The sequence below is a fragment of the Triturus cristatus genome, chromosome 11, assembly GCF_964204655.1.
Source record: "Triturus cristatus chromosome 11, aTriCri1.1, whole genome shotgun sequence".
Classification (NCBI taxonomy): Eukaryota; Metazoa; Chordata; class Amphibia; order Caudata; family Salamandridae; genus Triturus; species Triturus cristatus.
The window spans coordinates 958,962,503-958,975,001 of record NC_140594.1 but is presented as its reverse complement, the minus strand read 5'-3'; positions in this window follow the sequence as shown (position 1 = coordinate 958,975,001).

The window sequence follows — 12,499 nt, the reverse complement described above, 5'->3', positions numbered from 1 at the left end:
AGGGTCCTACAGCCGGGTAAGCCCTTTTGTACCCAAGGTAGAGTGTTGGACAGATTCAGGGGACCCTCCAAGGGGAGGGCCTGGACAATGGGGAGGTTACTCCCATTTCCTTTGTCCAGTTTCGTGCCAGAGCAGGAGCCAACGGACTGGTTTGAACTGGACTATGCACAGGGATACCAAATGTGTCCCTCATGCAGAATTTCGGTCACTGGAAAGCGCACCCACCCAGCCCTAACACTAAATCCTGTATGGGATGTGGTCACACTTCCATGTGACACGATGCCTATTGTTCTGCCTTCCCCTGCTTGAAATTGGCTCAGCAGCAGGAGGGCAGAAATGTGTCTTTGGTCGGCAACAACCATTTTGTGCTGCCCGGGACTAGAAGGCTTGTACCGGGAACACCAGGGACCGAATGAAGCTTGTTTCTGAGAGGTATGATTCCACAATGTTTGACACTAAACACGATAGGGTTACTTTCAGCCGTTTTAGAGTTGGTCATCATGCGGTTGCATAATGCCACTCTATATGTCGTAAATGGCTGATGCACTGACAATCCAGGAGAATCGACTCCGTAGGCTGCAGGCGTGTCCTGCTCATGCAGTGGCACCCTCTCACTTAGAACCAAGCACCCTGCCTTCAGGATTGTTAAGGCCTGGTACGGGACTGACTTATAGGTTTTAAGTGCAGTGACCCTTAGATAAAGTAAACCTATATCTTAAGTAAGTGGTGCATGCACCAACTTACACAGGCTGCAACGACAGGCCTGTAGGTTCCATTTTGCATGGCCTCTCATTGGTGGCATAATACATGCTTCAGCCCATGGGAGGCCTCTGGGGTACCTATGCCCTGGTTACATGGGACCATATACTAGCGACTGACAAGGATACTTCAGTATCCAATCTGGAGTGTACCAAAGTACATAACATTACAGTTTAGGGAGAAAGCAGATAGACTGGGGTCCTGATTAGTAGGATCCCAGTCAGACTAGTCAAAAACAGTATCACATTTAGCAAAACGTGGGGTAACCATAAGAAGCAGATCCTACTTTCCTACAACCCACCTCATGAATATTACTGAGGTATGTTGCAATTTGTAACCAACTTTAAATTGCAACCATCACAGGGATGGTGGCCTGCTGAAGTCAGCAGACCACTACGACTGTATTTGCTTTTAAATAGAGCAACTTTTTTTTTAATGTAAACCATTTCCTTAAAGAAAAATGGGATTCCCCAAAAAAAAAGTTGTTACTAATATTGTTTAATGGTAGTCAGTGGTCCACGGGACTCCTGCTGAATTTTTAAAAATGTTATCAAAATTCTCGAATGGAAAGGGGCCCCAAGGGGACTCCATCCTGTTTGCATATGTCTTACCGGTACCTTTCAGTAGTTGGTAAATAATGAATGCATTGCAACCAATGGGGCATATCAACAAGGGATGTATCTCTGCTTTTTTGGCTTTAAAAGCCAAAAAAGCAGAGATAAAACTAGCGCCCTATCAACAACAGGGTGCTAACACGCAAATTTGCATGTTAGCACCCTTTTACTCTATGCTTCCCCTTGCATCTCTAATGAGATGCAAAGGGGGCGTTCCAGAGTAAAATAATAGGAGAAATGTCGCTAAGCGACATTTCTCCTATTATCAAGAATGTCGCTAACCCTGTTAGAGACAAAAAAAGCAGCGCTAACCGCGGTTAACGCTGCTTTTTTACGTCTGCTAATTTTCAGACTTAGCCATGATATCCTATGGAAGGAGGATATCATGGCTAAGTTTGCCTGTCCCTATCAACAAGGTAACGTGTGATTATCGCTGGGTTTCCAGCGATAATCACACGTTAGCCTGTTAGCGTGTAGATTTTTATCGCTATTGAGATAAGCGTTGCTAATAGCACGCTATCTCAGCGATAAAAATTCACGCTAGCCGGCGATAATTATCCTCACGCTAAGAGCGCTGAGCGATAATTATCGCCGGTTGTTGTGGATATGCCCCAGAATTCTGGGGCATATCAACAAGGGCTTTATCTCTGCTTTTTTGGCTGTAAAAGCCAAAAAAGCAGAGATAAAACTAGCGCCCTATCAACAACAGGGTGCTAACACGCAAATTTGCATGTTAGCACCCTTTTACTCTACGCTTCCCCTTGCATCTCTAATGAGATGCAAAGGGGGCGTTCCAGAGTAAAATAATAGGAGAAATGTCGCTAAGCGACATTTCTCCTATTATCAAGAATGTCGCTAACCCTGTTAGAGACAAAAAAAGCAGCGCTAACCGCGGTTAACGCTGCTTTTTTACGTCTGCTAATTTTCAGACTTAGCCATGATATCCTATGGAAGGAGGATATCATGGCTAAGTTTGCCTGTCCCTATCAACAAGGTAACGTGTGATTATCGCTGGGTTTCCAGCGATAATCTCACGTTAGCCTGTTAGCGTGTAGATTTTTATCGCTATTGAGATAAGCGTTGCTAATAGCACGCTATCTCAGCGATAAAAATTCACGCTAGCCGGCGATAATTATCCTCACGCTAAGAGCGCTGAGCGATAATTATCGCCGGTTGTTGTTGATATGCCCCCAAGTTGTAAAACATTAATATATACCACACCAAATAGGTATTTGAAAGGGATGTCCTAAACACACCTGTTCCAAATACTGATTCAGACCTCTGACGCAAACATAACTTGTGGTTCTGTATCGAGTTACTGAATCGTAATTTGTGGTTTGTACATACCAAGAGTCCTTTATGCAATTGTAAATAGGGCCATTTGAGAGCAAAAAAAGGTTTCGTATATCTGTCCCAAAGATGCGCCTGTTTCGAGGGTCAGGGCCTCTGCCGTTTCTCTCAGAGGAGAAAAGATGGGACAGTAAGGGAGCACATCCCATGGTGTCCTTGATGGATTTGCACATTTGACGATTTTGGCATCAAAGAACTCAAGAGCATCCTCCAATTTCAATTACCACTTTATGTTTTTGCACGTTTTTCCAAGGGGTTTTTGAGATATTACTGACTGGCCCGAGTGCAATGTCTTTGTTATGCTTTAAGGATCAAAGTGAAAAAAATTACATTTTGATTGAGTCACTGCGGAGTGACATATTGCACAGAATCAATACTCATTACTGTTATCTCATTCTTGTGATTCGCAGTCAATCAATTTCATGCAAGCAAATCAATATGTTAAATCATTATTTAATAACTGAGCACTGCCCTGCAGTCTTAAAATGACGAAACCCAAGAATGTATTCTCCGCCGGTGCACACAACTACAAAGTTCTATAAAAATTAAACCTGTTTCCTTCATTGTCTTCAAGAGATTAATAATCAACAGGACACAAAGCAGAAGAAAATGAAAGCACTGAACAACCATAGATCATTGGTACACATCAACTAGTTATTGCAGTCATTAAGATATAATTGAAACTGCGAGGGAATAACACATTTACCATGCTCAGCTCAACATAAACCTTCCTTATTGATTTAATGCTGGAGCCATTCATCAAAATGCCAAAATGTAATGAATGATGAACATTTCAATCTAACTTTAGCCAAGATTGTCTGCAAAGAAACAGACTGTTTTATACAGCCACAATTTTAGCAGCATGGAATGGACATTCGCTTATTTTAGGTAATTACTTTCAAACATATATTCTGTTGTATAATTCCACAGTGTTGGGTGATTACACAGTGTAGTGAGGAAATGGGGTTGACTGCAGACATTGATAAGTTAGCATAAGTAGTATATGCTTGGCTGCCATTCTGCTGTTTTTGCACACGACACTACATGACTCTGTTCTCGTGAAATACTTTGCTGGCGCTGCTTCACATGAGAACTGTCTACCCTTTGTAACACTAAAGAGGGGGGACAGGGAGTATATTTAGAAAAAGCTAGGTCCAGTACCGTTACTCCCAAGAACTACCATTATATCAATGTGAGGTAACTGTTCCTAAAAGTTGAGGTAAGTGACTGATTTGGTCACAAAGGTAGAGGTGCCCCCACGCCCCTGTATAATTCTTTTACCCTTACCTCCCGGACCCACGAATAAAATTATCCCCACAGTACCGGTGGGTAATTTTAACGCAACATCACACACCCTTTTAGGCCCACACACCCACATGCACAACTGCGGCGTCTCCTGCAAAGATCTCTGACAAAGAGCCCTCTCGCGGGGCCCGTGGGGTACTGCAGCGCCACCCCCACGAGGAGCAACGCCCGATGATGAAGCATGACACTCGCATGGGTGTGTGAGGGCACTAAAATTCGAAGGAGAAATTCCCCCACCTGCATTCACAAGGGATACCATTGATAGAGACTTTTTCTTTTCCCTCTCTTCTACTTTCCTCTACCTTTGTGACCAAATCGATCACTTACCTCAAGTTTTAGGATCAGTTACCACACAGTGATATAACTGTCTACCTTTCACATATCCAGCTGGGTACTGCGCTCTCTGTCTGCACAGCGTGTTCAAGGTCGAATAACAATGTATGCTGTTGATTCACTTTGGTCAGTCCCACGCACATAGACATAACATGGAGCACAGTAGGCCAACTGAAACTCGGGTGCTTTTTAATATGGCATTACATGCATGAGGAGGCACTTGGAGAAAACCTTTCCAACATAGAAGAGCTGTGCTGATCCTGGGATGTAATTTCATTGCATCTGCTCTCCTAGGTATGGGGGTCTCGCTGACAAAGCCCAGAGGTCTTCTATAATTATTCTAAACTAGCTCATGAGCACGGGGTGGGTGGTAGAAGGAGGTATAGTTCTGTTTCCACTGTCATTATAATATGATTTCCCCTTTTGTGCTTTATGGAATTGTAACAATGCTTATTACAGTGTTCTTATGCATTATGCTGCTCGTATTGGCTAAAGTACTGCAACTTAGAGCACTTTAGTTAAAAATAAACATTTTAAACTATACAGTGTCTCTGATTACTCATGTTGTGGACAAGTATGAGTGTGAACGAAAGAGTGTTCTTGTTTCCCACTATTCCTGAGAGTTTACTAAGTTGCATGTTCTAGGTTGTCTAATCATTGGTAGCTTCGATGTAGTACGGAGAACGAATGAGACACTATTGGGGGTTGTGGGCACTGAGGTGGCTTTTTTGGTACACAACAATACACCAAGGTCCTGGTTTCCTGCACATAGTTCTCTGCATGAGCAGAATGCCTGCAACATGGCGCCCCTAACGTTTGGTCTGGTACTTATTTACGAGACGCTTTAGTAGTGCTTCTACTTGTCCACAATACCCTCACTCCGGTTTTCCGGTAAACAGTGGTGATGGCATAACTTACCTGTATTGATACTTTATAGGTCATTTCAAGCTTGATATTATAAAATGGTTTTCTCATTCATATGAATTACGAACCTGTTGCACTGCCATGCTTTTACATTGTATTCCTTTTCTTAGTCCTTATGGCTGAAGTCGATATTGCGGCGCATAGCAGCTCGCCTGTCCGTCAACATTTGGCAGCGTATGGAGTGCCAGACGCAGGCATCGCACTAATCTTTGTGGTTGGAGCCAATCCGGCTTTCCACTTTGAGGTATTTTACTCTTAGGTAACGTTTCCGCCAGTGAACGTTGATGATAATTTGTTCCATACATACACTCTCACTGCAATACCTGTATCGGCCATATACGACTCTCGAGATTCCGATTTCAGCATGGCAACACCGTATTTGGTTTAATGGCGCCCTCACCCACACAGTGACTCAGGTCGATTTGGACCTTTGTCGATTCCAGGGGCCTCTTGGACAGTTTTGGCCGGGTACACACCACATCCGTGTTATCTAGCAGCCACTATAGACAAATTGTGTGTCTTGCACACCTCCTTGATTCATGTGCATAGGGCTCTAGTACAATACGTGTCCCGCAATCTCCAGATGGGAGCATCTGGGGTTGCGGCGCAACCAGCTGGCCCGGCCAGGATGTCTATTAGTCCTGTCATGGTTAATTCGGTTATGGGCAAGCAACCACAGAATAAGGATGATTTACCTTACTGGCTTTCTGAGAAATTTGACCAGCTGGAAGCGGTATTTCCTAATACATCTCCTGTGGAGAAACACGGGATCTTAACAATAAGTTTGCAGAAAGACTTAATACCAGAGGTCACCGATTGTGAGAATTGGGTAGTGCGCAGCAGTGTATGCGAAGTGTTGTGGCACACCATCTATGACTGTGCTGCCCTCCGTGATTAAGCGTTTGCAGGATGAGCATGGCCCAGAGGCAGCAGTGGAGTTGGGGATGGGGCTTGTCAGAGTGTTTGACGTAGTTGCTGATCTCATACTTGCGAACGTCAAGGGGGATGCGGTTAACTTTCCGGTGTGTAATGCTTTGCGTCTTGTCCCGGAGGAAGATAAACCCCAGGTATTACCAAAGATTATTGTGGATGCCTAGAAAACCGTTGGATGCAATAGTTTGGGTTTTAAGCCTTTTGCTAAAATACCGGCACAACAGCAAACTCAGACGGCGCGGTCTACTAAAGACGACCGTCCTATTTTTCCTAAAAAGAATTGGAAATAAAAAAACAGGGGAAGCAACAACAGAAACAAGGGTCACGTGCAGCGTGACCAGTACCCGAGTCTTCGGAGCGCACATATGATTTTTGCGCGACCGTGCGAGAATTAGGTCTCCTGACAGGTTTCAGGTCCCTGATCAGCATTCTCCTCATTCTTCACAGGAAACATCAGGCTCACAAGCCGGAGGAGGTGATTGCCAGGATCGTGGCAGAGGTCGAGGAGCCCCGCAAGGACGCAACCAACCTCGTCAGACTGACGGTAGAGGAAAGCAGGACGATTTTCCTCGTCAGCACCCTCCATTTCAGAAAAAGAAAGTTGCTGCTTTAACAGCAAGATATGCCACAGACGGTGAGAACCCGCCTGCGGAATCTAACTTGGGCAGTAATGCTGCTAGACAGCGCAGCGGAGATTACCATAGTGCGGCAAGCGCTGTGTCCATTTCTGGAGGCGACAGCAACTGACACTTTCATCACAGTAGAAACTGCTGACACCCGAGTGGCTCCCCCAGATTGATTATATGGAATTGTATTTTTAATTGAAGGTGATATACAACGTGTAATTAAAGGGATTTTTGGGGAAAATCTGACTTCTTCGTATGACATCTTGTTAGCTGAGGCAGACTGGCCCCCGCCTTTTGTTTTAGCAGCTCCGCGGGGGAAGGAGTTGATCCTCCCTAGTTTTTCACACAATGTAGTTAAGGAGCAAGCAATGGCTTTTGCAAAAGAGTGGGCTTTGGTGCTTGCACCGGCACTGTACCGTACTCAGGTGGGCTGGGATAAAACCTCTCCACCTCATGAGATACCATTGCGGTCTATGCCACAGCCACAACCCCAATATCCCGTCCGGCTGGAAGCAAAAGCTCCCACATCTGAAATTCTTGAACAATTAGAGTATAAAGGAGTGATTGAGACATGTGTGTCACCGATGAATAACCCTCTTTTTATATTAACGAAACCAGATGGGTCGTACCGCTTAGTTTTGGATTACCGACATTTGAACTCTCATTGTCGTAACTGTGCAGTTCAGAATACCCATAGCTCCAGTCTTGTAGACAGTCTTGTGCGTAAAAAATATAAAACTACACTTGACATTTCCAATGGCTTTTTTAGCCACAATATGTCCTCTATAAGTAGTCAATGGACAGCATTCACCATAGGCGGTAAACAAAAACAATTTACAAGATTGGCCATGGGCTACAAAAACAGCCCAGGCATTTTTGCCGCACGCGTTGTCTCTCTGTTAGACGACATAGACCCTGATGAGTACTCGTACGTTGATGATATTTATCTCACAGACGACGAATTATGGCCGCATCTTTGTCACGTGGACAGCATCATAGTTTTGTTTGCGGACTACGGTTACAAATTTAACTTTGCAAAATCGCACATTGCAGAGTACACAGTGTTGTTCCTGGGCTATGAGCTCAATAATGAAGGTAGAGGCCTGGCACCTCACTTCTTGGAGAAATGCGCACGTTTGCACTCTCCTACAACCCTGAAAAAATTGCAATCTTTGCTGGGATTTTTAAACTTTGGACGAACTTACATTCCTGATTATGCCCAGCGTATCAAGCAGCTATATGCCTTGATACAACCTACCTTTACAAAAGCCTGCTGGCTTCCGGAACATTCAGCTATTCTGCATTCCTTGCAGTGTGATCTTCTTGAATCTAAATACTTGTTAACGCGTGATAACCACACAAACCTGGTGATAAGAATAGTGCCAGGGGCAGTGGGTTTCACCTACTTGAAATTTAATGAAGGTGACACAGTACCTACTGCTTACAAGTCACATTTGTACACTTCTACTGAGCTGCGCTTTTTAACAGTTGAAAAAGTATTGAATGCAGTCCAGATGGCGATCCTGAAGGAACGTAAACTGGCGCAAGGAAAACGCATTATGGTTGTAACATCATATCCTGCTCTTGAAGCTGTGACAAAAGCCAGTGTACCAAACTCAAAAGCTTTACATCCGCGTCGGATACAATGGGCTACTTTGTTGACATCATCTGATGTCACCTATATCTTTGACTCCTCATTGCAAACTCAGGAGTTCTTACAGTATGAATTTGTTCATCCTGCTCCTCTGTCAATGCGCCCGCTCGAGGACTACCATTGTATCATTTATACCGACGGTACTGCGCAACCGGCCACCGGATCAAAATATTCTTACTCAGCAGCATGCGCTATATACTGGCAGGTACCATAGTGAACGGTGAGTTCAAGTCCAGTGTAGTGCACACGCAGGCACTAGGGGACTGTACTGCCCAATTAGCGGAGCTGCGTGCTCTGGTGCTAACACTGGAGTTTGCTGATCCTAATGTGACTAACTTGATTGTGAGTGACTCTTACTACTGTGTACAGTCTTTTAATAACAACTTATTCTTTTGGTCACAGAATGACTATCGTGCTTCTAAAGGCAGCGCAATTAAGCATAAAATGCTTTGGGTTCTAGTCACAGAGCTTAAAGAACGTCTGCCTCTCACACAAGTAATTCATACTCTTGGCCACCAGCGCGTAGGAGTACACGCGGTCTGTAACAGTTTGGCTGATGAAGCAGCTAAAACAGCAGTATCCACATATTCTGTATCAGCAGTTACAAGATCCATGATGATGAGATCTTGGAAGCTATAGCTGCTACAGAGAAGAGAAGTAAGTACCCACAGGGTTTCCCTTCGAAATACTGTTATCATTTAAGTCCCGATAAAGTTCCCTATGTGAGAATTAATGATGTTGGTGACAGGTTGATTCCCAACAAGGACCGCAGGCTAGCATTGATAACAGCCGCGCACAAAGGCATGGCCTCGACTCATGCCGGCGTTTCGGCAACTGTCTGTATCTTGCAGCAACCTCTCTGGTGGCGTGGGTTATATAAATAAACCCGTAATTATGTGCTTTCTTGTGACATTTGTCAGCAGATTAGACCTTCAATGGCAGCCCGCCCGCCACAAACACAGCTGTACATTTCTAATAAACCATTCAATTGTGTTTATTTAGATCACTGCTGTCCGTTTTCTTCAGATACTGCGTATAAGTTTATCTTGGTTGCAGTTGATTTGTGCACAAGTTTTCTTTGGGTTTGGCCACAACGCTGTGCTGATGCACCAATTGTCATCAGGGATTAGTGTGTCTTTGTGGGAATTTGTGCATGTGGCGCCTTTCATTCTGACCAGGGTCCTGCATTCACCGCTAAGGCATACAAGGATGCCATGAGGTCTTTGGGGGTGCAAGTCAAATTTTCGTCTCCATACAGGCCTGAGTGCAATTCAGTTGTGGAGCGAATGAACTGTGACTTAAAGCAATCCTTGACAGCTAGAGTTATAGGTACTGGCAGGAACTGGTTCTCCCATTTGTATAGGGTACAACGTGCACTAAATAATCTCCCTAGAAGATCTCTGGGTGGGCGGACCCCATACGAAATGCTCTTTGGCATGAAAATGTTTGTTCCAGACCTTGATGGTCTAGACATGGCGGTGACAGCCGCATCCTTTGACGTAGACAATCATTCTGATGTGTTACAGAAACTACAGGAAACCTGAGACAGTCTTTCAAAGGAACATTTACCCTCCGCTACTGAAGCGGCGCTGCAGATTCCGGTAGTCAGCTGGGTACCCAAGATTGGAGACCTGGTCCGTGAGAAGGTGGAGAACAAGAAAGAGTTTGGCCCCTCTTATTGTGCACCTGTCCCAGTGCTTGGCGTGAAGGGTACTCGTACAATCATTTTGCAACCACTGCCTGATCGCAAAGACAACAGATACATCTCACTGGACAATGTCAAACTACAACGTCTGGCCGATTCTATATAGTATGACACATGCTGCTTCCTGTCCAACAATATCCAGGAATATAGTTGTGGCCAATTCCAACAACATCAGGCCTGACACTGCCATACAGATGACCGCTGTTACTGATCCTTTGCTAAACCCGCCGGCTTGCAGTCTTCATGAAGAAACTGAATATGCGTATCCCGCTACAGAGTCATTGCCTGGTTTACAAGACAACACACTAAAGCAGTCACGTTTTTCTTTTGACTCTAACTCCACATCATCGAGTCCCCCGTCCGAATTTTCTATTTTTGTCACCTGGTTTAAAATAAATTATTTGATTCCTCCTTGGACATACATTTGGTTGGTGCTCACTGCCATTTGTTTGTTCATGTCGATTGGATTTGTGATGTTTTTCTTCCTTTAAATAAATGGTCACTACCTCACTGAACCCTCTGCAGTAAAAGTAATTGATGAAACTTTGGCACCGCACTCCTCTTCTCATATCATGAAAAGGGACCAGACGTTTGTCAATATCTCTGCCTGGCCAGTTGCAGATGGAATAGTGTGGGATGCAGTAAACTTCCAAATTCATGGCCCCACCAAGGTGGTTAATGTTCCAAATGTACTTCCTGTTTCTATGGGGGATGTAGTGAAACAGAACATACGCTCTGATGATGGGGACGTACAAGCCGTTCAATATTTATTTTCTAATTTAAAGTATTATGCTGCATTTGATGCTGAGGATTTGTATTTAAATACTGCAAATTATGCTGATTTATTTTGTTACCAGCATTATGGCCATCATTACCTGCATAAAGTTAATACATTTAGAAATGTTTTTAATTACACACAATGGGAACATTGCTCAGCTCCCATTGAAGGCAGTTCAAAAACTCTTTTGAAAAAATGTGTATATTTCACTGATTTCAATAAATCCAATCCGGATTCATTTTATTTTAAATTGAAAATGACGTCCAATTCTAAAGTCATGCTCACCCACAATAAATTAGTGTATTCCAAATTCTTCATTGATCAACTGGCAGTGGGTGGTTATGAGCTGTGAAAAGATACAGTAGATCTTAAGTCTGTTTGGGGTACACAATTCTGACAGGTGGAAGGCTTTGAAGCTTTGCATCGTGCATGTCTTATCCCAAAACAAATCCTATTTTTGAATAGTTCAATTTATCAAACAACCTGTTTAGGTTTAGCCACTGCAAAACAAATGAATGCACCTAAAATACCTACACTGGCTCCTTATGACAACTGGGATAATCATACTGATTTGGCCATTGACGATTTGCAATTGTTGCTTACAAATAATACTTTTAACAACTCTAGCCTGGACACCCAGGGTTGGTTGGTTTGGCAAACAAGTTCAGATTCTTGCTAACACCGTTTTCTGGGCAAGGCCCCAGGATACATTCAGGATAGACCTGAGCCTTGTTTTTCTGACTCCCATTCGGTTACTACCTATTCAATAGGAAAATTATGTCAAAATTGGTTGCAACACTCGATCCTTATGTCAGTTAAACGCCATTTGTCATTGTTGTCAAGTGAAATTGACTTGGCAGATTTTATAAAAGGGCCTGCTTATCCTAGATCAAAAAGATTTATTTATGCCACTTACAATTAAATATGGAAACTGTCCCAAATTGAAGCTGCTTCACGTCTAAGGGCAATAGACCAAGCTAATTTAGAAAAAGTGCTTGCTGTTGTTGATAATAATATTAACACTCTTTCTTCCAGTATTTACACATTAGACAATATTGTTTCATCTGTTGTGGATATTGTTCATGATGAGGTATCTGTTTTGTATCGTGGTCAAAATCAATTGTGTTCAATGATACAGTTTTCATGGAAATTGCAAACTTTGAAGATGGGTACACTTCCATGGGATTACATGAACACGTCATCGTTATTTACGCCATTTAACTTAACAGATAGACAACAGTTTATGTCCATGAAGGATTCCATATACACTCTGTTACATATTGAAAAATTGGAACCTTTGCCTTTTTCTGTTGCTGAAACTAATTCAGCAGTGTGGCTCATCCATGGGGTAATAACTCTGCCATTTTCCTTGTTTAAATTTAGTTCATGTATGAAACATTATCCCTTGGGCCGCTATGAACGTTTAGGTAGTGCATTTCTTTAGGTAGTGCATTTCACCAACCGGATCGTCAAAGCGAAAAGCCAGAAGGGGCAGAAAAAGACAGGGGAGAATTTGTC